Consider the following 17,712-nt stretch of genomic DNA (forward strand, 5'->3'; position numbering starts at 1 on the left):
AGCCAACTTGCCTGCGGCCCGTGCTGGGCTTTTGCCTACAAAAATTCCATAAGGACGAGGATTTCTCCCAGACCAAAGCTGCCCCCTCCTCCAAACCTGGCTGCCATCGGAGGCCCAAACGCGCCCTATAAAATGACATCTGCCAAGTGGGCTCTTGAGTTTGGCTTCTTGCGGAAATGTGCCTCCGTTCAAAGCCAACTTGCCTAACTAGCCTGCGGCCCGTCCTGGGCTTTTGCCTACAAAAATTCCATAAGGACGAGGATTTCTCCCAGACCAAAGCTGCCCCCTCCTCCAAACCTGGCTGCCATCAGAGGCCCAAACGCGCCCCACAAAATGACATCTGCATTGAGGGTTCTTGAGTTTGGCTTCTTGGGGAAAAGTGCCTCCTTTCGGAGCCAACTTGCCTAACTTGCCTGCGGCCCGTCCTGGGCTTTTGCCTCCAAAAATTCCATAAGGACGAGGATTTCTCCCAGACCAAAGCTGCCCCCTCCTCCAAACCTGGCTGCCATCGGAGGCCCAAACGCGCCCTAGAAAATGACACCTGCCAAGTGGGCTCTTGAGTTTGGCTTCTTGGGGAAAAGTGACCCCTTTCAAAACCAACTTGCCTGTGTCCCGTCCCGGGGTTTTGCTACAAAAATTCCATAAGGACGAGGATTCCTCCCAGACCAAAGCTGCCCCCTCCTCCAAACTTGGCTGCCATCGGAGGCCCAAACGTGCCCTACAAAATGACATCTGCCAAGTGGGCTCTTGAGTTTGGCTTCCTGGGGAAAAGTGCCTCCTTTCGGAGTCAACTTGCCTGCGGCCCATGCAGGGTTTTTGCCTACAAAAATTCCATAAGGACGAGGATTTCTCCCAGACCAAAGCTGCCCCCTCCTCCAAACCTGGCTGCCATCGGAGGCCCAAACGCGCCCTACAAAATGACACCTGCCAAGTGGGCTCTTGAGTTTGGCTTCTTGGGGGAAAGTGCCTCCTTTCGGAGCCAACTTGCCTGCGGCCCGTCCTGGGCTTGTGCCTACAAAAATTCCATAAGGACGAGGATTTCTCCCAGAACAAAGCTGCCCCCTCCTCCAAACCTGGCTGCCATCGGAGGCCCAAACGCGCCCTACAAAATGACATCTGCCAAGTGGGCTCTTGAGTTTGGGTTCTTGGGGAAAAGTGCTTCATTTCGGAGCCAAAATGCCTAACTTGCCTGCGGCCCGTCCTGGGCTTTTGAGTACAAAAATTCCAGAAGGACGAGGATTTCTCCCAGACCAAAGCTGCCCCCTCCTCCAAACCTGGCTGCCATCGGAGGCCCAAACGCGCCCTAGAAAATGACACCTGCCAAGTGGGCTCTTGAGTTTGGCTTCTTGGGGAAAAGTGACTCCTTTCAAAACCAACTTGCCTGTGTCCCGTCCCGGGCTTTTGCTACAAAAATTCCATAAGGACGAGGATTCCTCCCAGACCAAAGCTGCCCCCTCCTCCAAACTTGGCTGCCATCGGAGGCCCAAACGCGCCCTACAAAATGACATCTGCCAAGTGGGCTCTTGAGTTTGGCTTCCTGGGGAAAAGTGCCTCCTTTCGGAGTCAACTTGCCTGCGGCCCATGCAGGGCTTTTGCCTACAAAAATTCCATAAGGACGAGGATTCCTCCCAGACCAAAGCTGCCCCCTCCTCCAAACCTGGCTGCCATCGGAGGCCCAAACGCGCCCTACAAAATGACACCTGCCAAGTGGGCTCTTGAGTTTGGCTTCTTGGGGAAAAGTGCCTCCTTTCGGAGTCAACTTGCCTGCGGCCCATGCAGGGTTTTTGCCTACAAAAATTCCATAAGGACGAGGATTTCTCCCAGACCAAAGCTGCCCCCTCCTCCAAACCTGGCTGCCATCGGAGGCCCAAACGCGCCCTACAAAATGACACCTGCCAAGTGGGCTCTTGAGTTTGGCTTCTTGGGGGAAAGTGCCTCCTTTCGGAGCCAACTTGCCTGCGGCCCGTCCTGGGCTTGTGCCTACAAAAATTCCATAAGGACGAGGATTTCTCCCAGAACAAAGCTGCCCCCTCCTCCAAACCTGGCTGCCATCGGAGGCCCAAACGCGCCCTACAAAATGACATCTGCCAAGTGGGCTCTTGAGTTTGGGTTCTTGGGGAAAAGTGCTTCATTTCGGAGCCAAAATGCCTAACTTGCCTGCGGCCCGTCCTGGGCTTTTGAGTACAAAAATTCCAGAAGGACGAGGATTTCTCCCAGACCAAAGCTGCCCCCTCCTCCAAACCTGGCTGCCATCGGAGGCCCAAACGCGCCCTAGAAAATGACACCTGCCAAGTGGGCTCTTGAGTTTGGCTTCTTGGGGAAAAGTGACTCCTTTCAAAACCAACTTGCCTGTGTCCCGTCCCGGGCTTTTGCTACAAAAATTCCATAAGGACGAGGATTCCTCCCAGACCAAAGCTGCCCCCTCCTCCAAACTTGGCTGCCATCGGAGGCCCAAACGCGCCCTACAAAATGACATCTGCCAAGTGGGCTCTTGAGTTTGGCTTCCTGGGGAAAAGTGCCTCCTTTCGGAGTCAACTTGCCTGCGGCCCATGCAGGGCTTTTGCCTACAAAAATTCCATAAGGACGAGGATTCCTCCCAGACCAAAGCTGCCCCCTCCTCCAAACCTGGCTGCCATCGGAGGCCCAAACGCGCCCTACAAAATGACACCTGCCAAGTGGGCTCTTGAGTTTGGCTTCTTGGGGAAAAGTGCCTCCTTTCGGAGTCAACTTGCCTAACTTGCCTGCGGACAGTCGTGGGCTTTTGCCAACAAAAATTCCATAAGGACGAGGATTTCTCCCAGACCAAAGCTGCCCCCTCCTCCAAACCTGGCTGCCATCGGAGGCCCAAACGCGCCCTACAAAATGACATCTGCATTGAGGGTTCTTGAGTTTGGCTTCTTGCGGAAAAGTGCCTCCTTTCAAAGCCAACTTGCCTGCGGCCCGTCCTGGGCTTTTGCCTACAAAAATTCCATAAGGACGAGGATTTCTCCCAGACCAAAGCTGCCCCCTCCTCCAAACCTGGCTGCCATCGGAGGCCCAAACGCGCCCTACAAAATGACATCTGCCAAGTGGGCTCTTGAGTTTGGCTTCTTGCGGAAAAGTGCCTCCGTTCAAAGCCAACTTGCCTAACTAGCCTGCGGCCCGTGCTGGGCTTTAGACTACAAAAATTCCATAAGGACGAGGATTTCTCCCAGACCAAAGCTGCCCCCTCCTCCAAACCTGGCTGCCATCAGAGGCCCAAACGCGCCCCACAAAATGACATCTGCATTGAGGGTTCTTGAGTTTGGCTTCTTGGGGAAAAGTGCCTCCTTTCGGAGCCAACTTGCCTAACTTGCCTGCGGCCCGTCCTGGGCTTTTGCCTCCAAAAATTCCAGAAGGACGAGGATTTCTCCCAGGCCAAAGCTGCCCCCACCTCCAAACCTGGCTGCCATCGGAGGCCCAAACGTGCCCTACAAAATGACACCTGCCAAGTGGGCTCTTGAGTTTGGCTTCTTGGGGAAAAGTGACTCCTTTCAAAACCAACTTGCCTGTGTCCCGTCCCGGGCTTTTGCTACAAAAATTCCATAAGGACGAGGATTCCTCCCAGACCAAAGCTGCCCCCTCCTCCAAACCTGGCTGCCATCGGAGGCCCAAACGCGCCCTACAAAATGACATCTGCCAAGTGGGCTCTTGAGTTTGGCTTCTTGGGGAAAAGTGCCTCCTTTCGGAGTCAACTTGCCTGCGGCCCATGCAGGGCTTTTGCCTCCAAAAATTCCATAAGGACGAGGATTTCTCCCAGACCAAAGCTGCCCCCTCCTCCAAACCTGGCTGCCATCGGAGGCCCAAACGTGCCCTACAAAATGACACCTGCCAAGTGGGCTCTTGAGTTTGGCTTCTTGGGGGAAAGTGCCTCCTTTCAAAGCCAACTTGCCTGCGGCCCGTCCTGGGCTTGTGCCTACAAAAATTCCATAAGGACGAGGATTTCTCCCAGAACAAAGCTGCCCCCTCCTCCAAACCTGGCTGCCATCGGAGGCCCAAACGCGCCCTACAAAATGACATCTGCCAAGTGGGCTCTTGAGTTTGGGTTCTTGGGGAAAAGTGCTTCCTTTCGGAGCCAAAATGCCTAACTTGCCTGCGGCCCGTCCTGGGCTTTTGAGTACAAAAATTCCAGAAGGACGAGGATTTCTCCCAGACCAAAGCTGCCCCCTCCTCCAAACCTGGCTGCCATCAGAGGCCCAAACGCGCCCTACAAAAGGACATCTGCATTGTGGGCTCTTGAGTTTGGGTTCTTGGGGAAAAGTGCTTCCTTTCGGAGCCAAAATGCCTAACTTGCCTGCGGCCCGTCCAGGGCTTTTGAGTACAAAAATTCCAGAAGGACGAGGATTTCTCCCAGACCAAAGCTGCCCCCTCCTCCAAACCTGGCTGCCATCGGAGGCCCAAACGCGCCCTATAAAATGACACCTGCCAAGTGGGCTCTTGAGTTTGGCTTCTTGGGGGAAAGTGCCTCCTTTCGGAGCCAACTTGCCTAACTAGCCTGCGGCCCGTCCTGGGCTTTTGCCTACAAAAATTCCATAAGGACGAGGATTTCTCCCAGACCAAAGCTGCCCCCTCCTCCAAACCTGGCTGCCATCAGAGGCCCAAACGCGCCCCACAAAATGACATCTGCCAAGTTGGCTCTTGAGTTTGGCTTCTTGGGGAAAAGTGACTCCTTTCAAAACCAACTTGCCTAACTAGCCTGCGGCCCGTCCTGGGCTTTTGCCTCCAAAAATTCCAGAAGGACGAGGATTTCTCCCAGACCAAAGCTGCCCCCTCCTCCAAACCTGGCTGCCATCGGAGGCCCAAACGCGCCCCACAAAATGACACCTGCATTGAGAGTTCTTGAGTTTGGCTTCCTGGGGAAAAGTGCCTCCTTTCGGAGTCAACTTGCCTGCGGCCCATGCAGGGCTTTTGCCTCCAAAAATTCCATAAGGACAAGGATTTCTCCCAGACCAAAGCTGCCCCCTCCTCCAAACCTGGCTGCCATCGGAGGCCCAAACGTGCCCTACAAAATGGCATCTGCATTGAGGGTTCTTGAGTTTGGCTTCTTGGGTGGAAGTGCCTCCTTTCAAAGCCAACTTGCCTGCGGCCCGTCCTGGGCTTTTGCCTACAAAAATTCCATAAGGACGAGGATTTCTCCCAGACCAAAGCTGCCCCCTCCTCCAAACCTGGCTGCCATCGGAGGCCCAAACGCGCCCTACAAAATGACATCTGCCAAGTGGGCTCTTGAGTTTGGCTTCTTGCGGAAAAGTGCCTCCGTTCAAAGCCAACTTGCCTAACTAGCCTGCGGCCCGTGCTGGGCTTTAGACTACAAAAATTCCATAAGGACGAGGATTTCTCCCAGACCAAAGCTGCCCCCTCCTCCAAACCTGGCTGCCATCAGAGGCCCAAACGCGCCCCACAAAATGACATCTGCATTGAGGGTTCTTGAGTTTGGCTTCTTGGGGAAAAGTGCCTCCTTTCGGAGCCAACTTGCCTAACTTGCCTGCGGCCCGTCCTGGGCTTTTGCCTCCAAAAATTCCAGAAGGACGAGGATTTCTCCCAGGCCAAAGCTGCCCCCTCCTCCAAACCTGGCTGCCATCGGAGGCCCAAACGTGCCCTACAAAATGACATCTGCCAAGTGGGCTCTTGAGTTTGGCTTCTTGGGTGGAAGTGCCTCCTTTCAAAGCCAACTTGCCTGCGGCCCGTCCTGGGCTTTTGCCTCCAAAAATTCCAGAAGGACGAGGATTTCTCCCAGACCAAAGCTGCCCCCTCCTCCAAACCTGGCTGCCATCGGAGGCCCAAACGCGCCCTACAAAATGACACCTGCCAAGTGGGCTCTTGAGTTTGGCTTCTTGGGGGAAAGTGCCTCCTTTCAAAGCCAACTTGCCTGCGGCCCGTCCTGGGCTTGTGCCTACAAAAATTCCATAAGGACGAGGATTTCTCCCAGAACAAAGCTGCCCCCTCCTCCAAACCTGGCTGCCATCGGAGGCCCAAACGCGCCCTACAAAATGACATCTGCCAAGTGGGCTCTTGAGTTTGGGTTCTTGGGGAAAAGTGCTTCCTTTCGGAGCCAAAATGCCTAACTTGCCTGCGGCCCGTCCTGGGCTTTTGAGTACAAAAATTCCAGAAGGACGAGGATTTCTCCCAGACCAAAGCTGCCCCCTCCTCCAAACCTGGCTGCCATCGGAGGCCCAAACGCGCCCTACAAAATGACACCTGCCAAGTGGGCTCTTGAGTTTGGCTTCTTGGGGAAAAGTGACTCCTTTCAAAACCAACTTGCCTGTGTCCCGTCCCGGGCTTTTGCTACAAAAATTCCATAAGGACGAGGATTCCTCCCAGACCAAAGCTGCCCCCTCCTCCAAACTTGGCTGCCATCGGAGGCCCAAACGCGCCCTACAAAATGACATCTGCCAAGTGGGCTCTTGAGTTTGGCTTCCTGGGGAAAAGTGCCTCCTTTCGGAGTCAACTTGCCTGCGGCCCATGCAGGGCTTTTGCCTACAAAAATTCCATAAGGACGAGGATTCCTCCCAGACCAAAGCTGCCCCCTCCTCCAAACCTGGCTGCCATCGGAGGCCCAAACGCGCCCTACAAAATGACACCTGCCAAGTGGGCTCTTGAGTTTGGCTTCTTGGGGAAAAGTGCCTCCTTTCGGAGCCAACTTGCCTAACTAGCCTGCGGCCCGTGCTGGGCTTTTGCCTACAAAAATTCCAGAAGGACGAGGATTTCTCCCAGACCAAAGCAGCCCCCTCCTCCAAACCTGGCTGCCATCGGAGGCCCAAACGCGCCCTACAAAATGACATCTGCCAAGTGGGTTCTTGAGTTTGGCTTCTTGGGGAAAAGTGCCTCCTTTCATAGCCAACTTGCCTAACTTGCCTGCGGACAGTCGTGGGCTTTTGCCTACAAAAATTCCATAAGGACGAGGATTTCTCCCAGACCAAAGCTGCCCCCTCCTCCAAACCTGGCTGCCATCGGAGGCCCAAACGCGCCCTACAAAATGACACCTCCCAAGTGGGCTCTTGAGTTTGGCTTCTTGGGGAAAAGTGCCTCCTTTCGGAGTCAACTTTCCTGCGGCCCGTCCTGGTCTTTTGCCTACAAAAATTCCATAAGGACGAGGATTTCTCCCAGACCAAAGCTGCCCCCTCCTCCAAACCTGGCTGCCATCAGAGGCCAAAACGCGCCCCACAAAATGACATCTGCCAAGTGTGCTCTTGAGTTTGGCTTCTTGGGGAAAAGTGCCTCCTTTCGGAGCCAACTTGCCTAACTTGCCTGCGGCCCGTCCTGGGCTTTTGCCTCCAAAAATTCCAGAAGGACGAGGATTTCTCCCAGACCAAAGCTGCCCCCTCCTCCAAACCTGGCTGCCATCGGAGGCCCAAACGCGCCCCACAAAATGACACCTGCATTGAGAGTTCTTGAGTTTGGCTTCCTGGGGAAAAGTGCCTCCTTTCGGAGTCAACTTGCCTGCGGCCCATGCAGGGCTTTTGCCTACAAAAATTCCATAAGGACGAGGATTTCTCCCAGACCAAAGCTGCCCCCTCCTCCAAACCTGGCTGCCATCAGAGGCCCAAACGCGCCCCACAAAATGACATCTGCATTGAGGGTTCTTGAGTTTGGCTTCTTGGGGAAAAGTGCCTCCTTTCGGAGCCAACTTGCCTAACTTGCCTGCGGCCCGTCCTGGGCTTTTGCCTCCAAAAATTCCAGAAGGACGAGGATTTCTCCCAGGCCAAAGCTGCCCCCACCTCCAAACCTGGCTGCCATCGGAGGCCCAAACGTGCCCTACAAAATGACACCTGCCAAGTGGGCTCTTGAGTTTGGCTTCTTGGGGAAAAGTGACTCCTTTCAAAACCAACTTGCCTGTGTCCCGTCCCGGGCTCTTGCTACAAAAATTCCATAAGGACGAGGATTCCTCCCAGACCAAAGCTGCCCCCTCCTCCAAACCTGGCTGCCATCGGAGGCCCAAACGCGCCCTACAAAATGACATCTGCCAAGTCGGCTCTTGAGTTTGGCTTCTTGGGGAAAAGTGCCTCCTTTCGGAGTCAACTTGCCTGCGGCCCATGCAGGGCTTTTGCCGACAAAAATTCCATAAGGACGAGGATTTCTCCCAGACCAAAGCTGCCCCCTCCTCCAAACCTGGCTGCCATCGGAGGCCCAAACGCGCCCTACAAAATGACACCTGCCAAGTGGGCTCTTGAGTTTGGCTTCTTGGGGGAAAGTGCCTCCTTTCAAAGCCAACTTGCCTGCGGCCCGTCCTGGGCTTGTGCCTACAAAAATTCCATAAGGACGAGGATTTCTCCCAGAACAAAGCTGCCCCCTCCTCCAAACCTGGCTGCCATCGGAGGCCCAAACGCGCCCTACAAAATGACATCTGCCAAGTGGGCTCTTGAGTTTGGGTTCTTGGGGAAAAGTGCTTCCTTTCGGAGCCAAAATGCCTAACTTGCCTGCGGCCCGTCCTGGGCTTTTGAGTACAAAAATTCCAGAAGGACGAGGATTTCTCCCAGACCAAAGCTGCCCCCTCCTCCAAACCTGGCTGCCATCAGAGGCCCAAACGCGCCCTACAAAAGGACATCTGCATTGTGGGCTCTTGAGTTTGGGTTCTTGGGGAAAAGTGCTTCCTTTCGGAGCCAAAATGCCTAACTTGCCTGCGGCCCGTCCTGGGCTTTTGAGTACAAAAATTCCAGAAGGACGAAGATTTCTCCCAGACCAAAGCTGCCCCCTCCTCCAAACCTGGCTGCCATCGGAGGCCCAAACGCGCCCTACAAAATGACACCTGCCAAGTGGGCTCTTGAGTTTGGCTTCTTGGGGAAAAGTGCCTCCTTTCGGAGCCAACTTGCCTAACTAGCCTGCGGCCCTTCCTGGGCTTTTGCCTACAAAAATTCCATAAGGACGAGGATTTCTCCCAGACCAAAGCTGCCCCCTCCTCCAAACCTGGCTGCCATCAGAGGCCCAAACGCGCCCCACAAAATGACATCTGCCAAGTGTGCTCTTGAGTTTGGCTTCTTGAGGAAAAGTGCCTCCTTTCGGAGCCAACTTGCCTAACTAGCCTGCGGCCCGTCCTGGGCTTTTGCCTCCAAAAATTCCAGAAGGACGAGGATTTCTCCCAGACCAAAGCTGCCCCCTCCTCCAAACCTGGCTGCCATCGGAGGCCCAAACGCGCCCTACAAAATGGCATCTGCATTGAGGGTTCTTGAGTTTGGCTTCTTGGGTGGAAGTGCCTCCTTTCAAAGCCAACTTGCCTGCGGCCCGTCCTGGGCTTTTGCCTACAAAAATTCCATAAGGACGAGGATTTCTCCCAGACCAAAGCTGCCCCCTCCTCCAAACCTGGCTGCCATCGGAGGCCCAAACGCGCCCTACAAAATGGCATCTGCATTGAGGGTTCTTGAGTTTGGCTTCTTGGGTGGAAGTGCCTCGTTTCAAAGCCAACTTGCCTGCGGCCCGTCCTGGGCTTTTGCCTACAAAAATTCCATAAGGACGAGGATTTCTCCCAGACCAAAGCTGCCCCCTCCTCCAAACCTGGCTGCCATCGGAGGCCCAAACGCGCCCTACAAAATGACATCTGCCAAGTGGGCTCTTGAGTTTGGCTTCTTGCGGAAAAGTGCCTCCGTTCAAAGCCAACTTGCCTAACTAGCCTGCGGCCCGTGCTGGGCTTTAGACTACAAAAATTCCATAAGGACGAGGATTTCTCCCAGACCAAAGCTGCCCCCTCCTCCAAACCTGGCTGCCATCAGAGGCCCAAACGCGCCCCACAAAATGACATCTGCATTGAGGGTTCTTGAGTTTGGCTTCTTGGGGAAAAGTGCCTCCTTTCGGAGCCAACTTGCCTAACTTGCCTGCGGCCCGTCCTGGGCTTTTGCCTCCAAAAATTCCAGAAGGACGAGGATTTCTCCCAGGCCAAAGCTGCCCCCTCCTCCAAACCTGGCTGCCATCGGAGGCCCAAACGTGCCCTACAAAATGACATCTGCCAAGTGGGCTCTTGAGTTTGGCTTCTTGGGTGGAAGTGCCTCCTTTCAAAGCCAACTTGCCTGCGGCCCGTCCTGGGCTTTTGCCTCCAAAAATTCCAGAAGGACGAGGATTTCTCCCAGACCAAAGCTGCCCCCTCCTCCAAACCTGGCTGCCATCGGAGGCCCAAACGCGCCCTACAAAATGACATCTGCCAAGTGGGCTCTTGAGTTTCGCTTCTTGCGGAAAAGTGCCTCCTTTCAAAGCCAACTTGCCTAACTAGCCTGCAGCCCATTCTGGGCTTTTGCCTACAAAAATTCCATAAGGACGAGGATTTCTCCCAGACCAAAGCTGCCCCCTCCTCCAAACCTAGCTGCCATCGGTGGCCCAAACGCGCCCTACAAAATGACATCTGCCAAGTGGGTTCCTGAGTTTGGCTTCTTGGGGGAAAGTGCCTCCTTTCGAAGCCAACTTGCCTGCAGCCCGTGCTGGGCTTTAGACTACAAAAGTTCCATAGGGACGAGGATTTCTCCCAGACCAAAGCTGCCCCCTCCTCCAAACCTGGCTGCCATCGGAGGCCCAAACGCGCCCCACAAAATGACATCTGCATTGAGGGTTCTTGAGTTTGGCTTCTTGGGGAAAAGTGCCTCCTTTCAAAGCCAACTTGCCTAACTTGCCTGCGGCCCATGCGGGGTTTTTGCCTACAAAAATTCCATAAGGACGAGGATTTCTCCCAGACCAAAGCTGCCCCCTCCTCCAAACCTGGCTGCCATCGGAGGCCCAAACGCGCCCTACAAAATGACACCTGCCAAGTGGGCTCTTGAGTTTGGCTTCTTGGGGAAAAGTGACTCCTTTCAAAACCAACTTGCCTGCGTCCCGTCCCGGGCTTTTGCTACAAAAATTCCATAAGGACGAGGATTCCTCCCAGACCAAAGCTGCCCCCTCCTCCAAACCTGGCTGCCATCGGAGGCCCAAACGCGCCCTACAAAATGACATCTGCCAAGTGGGCTCTTGAGTTTGGCTTTCTGGGGAAAAGCGCCTCCGTTCGGAGTCAACTTGCCTGCGGCCCATGCAGGGCTTTTGCCGACAAAAATTCCATAAGGACGAGGATTTCTCACCGACCAAAGCTGCCCCCTCCTCCAAACCTGGCTGCCATCGGAGGCCCAAACGTGCCCTACAAAAGGACAACTGCCAAGTGGACTCTTGAGTTTGGCTTCTTGGGTGGAAGTACATCCTTTCAAAGCCAACTTGCCTGCGGCCCGGCCTGGGCTTTTGCCTACAAAAATTCCATAAGGACGAGGATTTCTCCCAGACCAAAGCTGCCCCCTCCTCCAAACCTGGCTGCCATCGGAGGCCCAAACGCGCCCTACAAAATGACATTTGCCAAGTGGGCTCTTGAGTTTGGCTTCTTGCGGAAAAGTGCCTCCTTTCAAAGCCAACTTGCCTAACTAGCCTGCGGCCCGTGCTGGGCTTTAGACTACAAAAATTCCATAAGGACGAGGATTTCTCCCAGACCAAAACTGCCCCCTCCTCCAAACCTGGCTGACATCGGAGGCCCAAATGCGCCCTAGAAAATGACACCTGCCAAGTGGGCTCTTGAGTTTGGCTTCTTGGGGAAAAGTGACTCCTTTCAAAACCAACTTGCCTGCGTCCCGTCCCGGGCTTTTGCTACAAAAATTCCATAAGGACGAGGATTCCTCCGAGACCAAAGCTGCCCCCTCCTCCAAACCTGGCTGCCATCGGAGGCCCAAACGCGCCCTACAAAATGACATCAGCCAAGCGGGCTCTTGAGTTTGGCTTCTTGGGGAAAAGTGCCTCCTTTCGGAGTCAACTTGCCGGCGGCCCATGCAGGGGTTTTGCCTCCAAAAATTCCATAAGGACGAGGATTTCTCCCAGACCAAAGCTGCCCCCTCCTCCAAACCTGGCTGCCATCGGAGGCCCAAACCCGCCCTACAAAATGACATCTGCCAAGTGGGCTCTTGAGTTTGGCTTCTTGCGGAAATGTGCCTCCTTTCAAAGCCAACTTGCCTAACTAGCCTGCGGCCCGTGCTGGGCTTTAGACTACAAAAATTCCATAAGGACGAGGATTTCTCCCAGACCAAAGCTGCCCCCTCCTCCAAACCTGGCTGCCATCGGAGGCCCAAACGCGCCCCACAAAATGACATCTGCATTGAGGGTTCTTGAGTTTCGCTTCTTGGGGACAAGTGCCTCCTTTCGGAGTCAACTTGCCTAACTTGCCTGCGGCCCATGTGGGGTTTTTGCCTACAAAAATTCCATAAGGAAGAGGATTTCTCCCAGACCAAAGCTGCCCCCTCCTCCAAACCTGGCTGACATCGGAGGCCCAAACGCGCCCTACAAAATGACACCTGCCAAGTCGGCTCTTGAGTTTGGCTTCTTGGGGAAAAGTGACTCCTTTCAAAACCAACTTGCCTGCGTCCCGTCCCGGGCTTTTGCTACAAAAATTCCATAAGGACGAGGATTCCTCCCAGACCAAAGCTGCCCCCTCCGCCAAACCTGGCTGCCATCGGAGGCCCAAACGCGCCCTACAAAATGACATCTCCCAAGCGGGCTCTTGAGTTTGGCTTCTTGGGGAAAAGTGCCTCCTTTCGGAGTCAACTTGCAGGGCTTTTGCCTCCAAAAATTCCATAAGGACGAGGATTTCTCCCAGACCAAAGCTGCCCCCTCCTCCAAACCTGGCTGCCATCGGAGGCCGAAACGTGCCCTACAAAATGACATCTGCCAAGTGGGCTCTTGAGTTTGGCTTCTTGGGTGGAAGTACCTCCTTTCAAAGCCAACTTGCCTGCGGCCCGTCCTGGGCTTTTGCCTACAAATATTCCATAAGGACGAGGATTTCTCCCAGACCAAAGCTGCCCCCTCCTCCAAACCTGGCTGCCATCGGAGGCCCAAACGCGCCCCACCAAATGACACCTGCATTGAGGGTTCTTGAGTTTGGCTTCCTGGGGAAAAGTGCCTCCTTTCGGAGTCAACTTGCCTGCGGCCCATGCAGGGCTTTTGCCTACAAAAATTCCAGAAGGACGAGGATTTCTCCCAGACCAAAACTGCCCCCTCCTCCAAACCTGGCTGCCATCGGAGGCCCAAACGTGCCCTACAAAATGACACCTGCCAAGTGGGCTCTTGAGTTTGGCTTCTTGGGTGGAAGTGCCTCATTTCAAAGCCAACTTGCCTGCGGCCCGTCCTGGGCTTTTGCCTCCAAAAATTCCATAAGGACGAGGATTTCTCCCAGACCAAAGCTGCCCCCTCCTCCAAACCTGGCTGCCATCGGAGGCCCAAACGTGCCCTACAAAATGACATCTGCCAAGTGGGCTCTTGAGTTTGGCTTCTTGCGGAAAAGTGCCTCCTTTCAAAGCCAACTTGCCTAACTAGCCTGCGGCCCGTGCTGGGCTTTAGACTACAAAAATTCCATAAGGACGAGGATTTCTCCCAGACCAAAGCTGCCCCCTCCTCCAAACCTGGCTGCCATCAGAGGCCCAAACGCGCCCCACAAAATGACATCTGCATTGAGGGTTCTTGAGTTTGGCTTCTTGGGGACAAGTGCCTCCTTTCGGAGTCAACTTGCCTAACTTGCCTGCGGCCCATGTGGGGTTTTTGCCTACAAAAATTCCATAAGGACGAGGATTTCTCCCAGACCAAAGCTGCCCCCTCCTCCAAACCTGGCTGCCATCGGAGGCCCAAACGCGCCCTACAAAATGACACCTGCCAAGTGGGCTCTTGAGTTTGGCTTCTTGGGGAAAAGTGACTCCTTTCAAAACCAACTTGCCTGCGTCCCGTCCTGGGCTTTTGCTACAAAAATTCCATAAGGACGAGGATTTCTCCCAGACCAAAGCTGCCCCCTCCTCCAAACCTGGCTGCCATCGGAGGCCCAAACGCGCCCTAAAAAATGACACCTGCCAAGTGGGCTCTTGAGTTTGGCTTCTTGGGGAAAATTGCCTCCTTTCGGAGTCAACTTGCCTGCGTCCCGTCCCGGGCTTTTGCCTACAAAAATTCCATAAGGACGAGGATTTCTCCCAGAACAAAGCTGCCCCCTCCTCCAAACCTGGCTGCCATCGGAGGCCCAAACGCGCCCTACAAAATGACATCTGCCAAGCGGGCTCTTGAGTTTGGCTTCTTGGGGAAAAGTGCCTCCTTTCGGAGTCAACTTGCCGGCGGCCCATGCAGGGCTTTTGCCTACAAAAATTCCATAAGGACGAGGATTTCTCCCAGACCAAAGCTGCCCCCTCCTCCAAACCTGGCTGCCATCGGAGGCCCAAACGCGCCCTAGAAAATGACACCTGCCAAGTGGGCTCTTGAGTTTGGCTTCTTGCGGAAAAGTGCCTCCTTTCGGAGCCAACTTGCCTAACTAGCCTGCGGCCCGTGCTGGGCTTTTGCCTCCAAAAATTCCATAAGGACGAGGATTTCTCCCAGACCAAAGCTGCCCCCTCCTCCAAACCTGGCTGCCATCAGAGGCCCAAACGCGCCCTACAAAATGACATCTGCCAAGTGGGCTCTTGAGTTTGGCTTCTTGGGGAAAAGTGCCTCCTTTCGGAGCCAACTTGCCTAACTTGCCTGCGGCCCGTCCTGGGCTTTTGCCTCCAAAAATTCCAGAAGGACGAGGATTTCTCCCAGACCAAAGCTGCCCCCTCCTCCAAACCTGGCTGCCATCGGAGGCCCAAACGCGCCCTACAAAATGACATCTGCCAAGTGGGCTCCTGAATGTGGCTTCTTGGGGGAAAGTGCCTCCTTTCAAAGCCAACTTGCCTGCAGCCCGTGCTGGGCTTTAGACTACAAAAATTCCATAAGGACGAGGATTTCTCCCAGACCAAAGCTGCCCCCTCCTCCAAACCTGGCTGCCATCGGAGGCCCAAACGCGCCCTACAAAATGACATCTGCCAAGTGGGCTCTTGAGTTTGGCTTTCTGGGGAAATGTGCCTCCTTTCGGAGTCAACTTGCCTGCGGCCCATGCAGGGCTTTTGCTTACAAAAATTCCATAAGGACGAGGATTTCTCCCAGACCAAAGCTGCCCCCTCCTCCAAACCTGGCTGCCATCGGAGGCCCAAACGTGCCCTACAAAATGACATCTGCCAAGTGGGCTCTTGAGTTTGGCTTCTTGGGTGGAAGTACCTCCTTTCAAAGCCAACTTGCCTGCGGCCCGTCCTGGGCTTTTGCCTACAAAAATTCCATAAGGACGAGGATTTCTCCCAGACCAAAGCTGCCCCCTCCTCCAAACCTGGCTGCCATCGGAGGCCCAAACGCGCCCCACCAAATGACACCTGCATTGAGGGTTCTTGAGTTTGGCTTCCTGGGGAAAAGTGCCTCCTTTCGGAGTCAACTTGCCTGCGGCCCATGCAGGGCTTTTGCCTACAAAAATTCCAGAAGGACGAGGATTTCTCCCAGACCAATGCTGCCCCCTCCTCCAAACCTGGCTGCCATCGGAGGCCCAAACGTGCCCTACAAAATGACACCTGCCAAGTGGGCTCTTGAGTTTGGCTTCTTGGGTGGAAGTGCCTCCTTTCAAAGCCAACTTGCCTGCGGCCCGTCCTGGGCTTTTGCCTACAAAAATTCCATAAGGACGAGGATTTCTCCCAGACCAAAGCTGCCCCCTCCTCCAAACCTGGCTGCCATCAGAGGCAAAAACGCGCCCTACAAAATGACATCTGCCAAGTGGGCTCTTGAGATTGGCTTCTTGCGGAAAAGTGCCTCCTTTCAAAGCCAACTTGCCTAACTAGCCTGCGGCCCGTGCTGGGCTTTAGACTACAAAAATTCCATAAGGACGAGGATTTCTCCCAGACCAAAGCTGCCCCCTCCTCCAAACCTGGCTGCCATCGGAGGCCCTAACGCGCCCCACAAAATGACATCTGCATTGAGGGTTCTTGAGTTTGGCTTCCTGGGGAAAAGTGCCTCCTTTCGGAGTCAACTTGCCTAACTTGCCTGCGGCCCATGTGGGGTTTTTGCCTACAAAAATTCCATAAGGACGAGGATTTCTCCCAGACCAAAGCTGCCCCCTCCTCCAAACCTGGCTGCCATCGGAGGCCCAAACGCGCCCTACAAAATGACACCTGCCAAGTCGGCTCTTGAGTTTGGCTTCTTGGGGAAAAGAGACTCCTTTCAAAACCAACTTGCCTGCGTCCCGTCCCGGGCTTTTGCTACAAAAATTCCATAAGGACGAGGATTCCTCCCAGACCAAAGCTGCCCCCTCCTCCAAACCTGGCTGCCATCGGAGGCCCAAACGCGCCCTACAAAATGACATCTGCCAAGTGGGCTCTTGAGTTTGGCTTTCTGGGGAAAAGTGCCTCCTTTCGGAGTCAACTTGCCTGCGGCTCATGCAGGGGTTTTGCCTCCAAAAATTCCATAAGGACGAGGATTTCTCCCAGACCAAAGCTGCCCCCTCCTCCAAACCTGGCTGCCATCGGAGGCCCAAACGCGCCCTAGAAAATGACACCTGCCAAGTGGGCTCTTGAGTTTGGCTTCTTGCGGAAAAGTGCCTCCTTTCGGAGCCAACTTGCCTAACTAGCCTGCGGCCCGTGCTGGGCTTTTGCCTCCAAAAATTCCATAAGGACGAGGATTTCTCCCAGACCAAAGCTGCCCCCTCCTCCAAACCTGGCTGCCATCAGAGGCCCAAACGCGCCCTACAAAATGACATCTGCCAAGTGGGCTCTTGAGTTTGGCTTCTTGGGGAAAAGTGCCTCCTTTCGGAGCCAACTTGCCTAACTTGCCTGCGGCCCGTCCTGGGCTTTTGCCTCCAAAAATTCCAGAAGGACGAGGATTTCTCCCAGACCAAAGCTGCCCCCTCCTCCAAACCTGGCTGCCATCGGAGGCCCAAACGCGCCCCACAAAATGACACCTGCATTGAGGGTTCTTGAGTTTGGCTTCCTGGGGAAAAGTGCCTCCTTTCGGAGTCAACTTGCCTGCGGCCCATGCAGGGCTTTTGCCTCCAAAAATTCCAGAAGGACGAGGATTTCTCCCAGACCAAAGCTGCCCCCTCCTCCAAACCTGGCTGCCATTGGAGGCCCAAACGTGCCCTACAAAATGACACCTGCCAAGTGGGCTCTTGAGTTTGGCTTCTTGGGTGGAAGTGCCTCCTTTCAAAGCCAACTTGCCTAACTAGCCTGCAGCCCATTCTGGGCTTTTGCCTACAAAAATTCCATAAGGACGAGGATTTCTCCCAGACCAAAGCTGCCCCCTCCTCCAAACCTGGCTGCCATCGGAGGCCCAAACGCGCCCTACAAAATGACATCTGCCAAGTGGGCTCCTGAGTGTGGCTTCTTGGGGAAAAGTGCCTCCTTTCAAAGCCAACTTGCCTGCAGCCCGTGCTGGGCTTTAGACTACAAAAATTCCATAAGGACGAGGATTTCTCCCAGACCAAAGCTGCCCCCTCCTCCAAACCTGGCTGCCATCGGAGGCCCAAACGCGCCCTACAAAATGACATCTGCCAAGTGGGCTCTTGAGTTTGGCTTTCTGGGGAAATGTGCCTCCTTTCGGAGTCAACTTGCCTGCGGCCCATGCAGGGCTTTTGCTTACAAAAATTCCATAAGGACGAGGATTTCTCCCAGACCAAAGCTGCCCCCTCCTCCAAACCTGGCTGCCATCGGAGGCCCAAACGTGCCCTACAAAATGACATCTGCCAAGTGGGCTCTTGAGTTTGGCTTCTTGGGTGGAAGTACCTCCTTTCAAAGCCAACTTGCCTGCGGCCCGTCCTGGGCTTTTGCCTACAAAAATTCCAGAAGGACGAGGATTTCTCCCAGACCAAAGCTGCCCCCTCCTCCAAACCTGGCTGCCATCGGAGGC

This window comes from Cinclus cinclus, chromosome 26 (assembly GCF_963662255.1).
Source record: "Cinclus cinclus chromosome 26, bCinCin1.1, whole genome shotgun sequence".
Classification (NCBI taxonomy): Eukaryota; Metazoa; Chordata; class Aves; order Passeriformes; family Cinclidae; genus Cinclus; species Cinclus cinclus.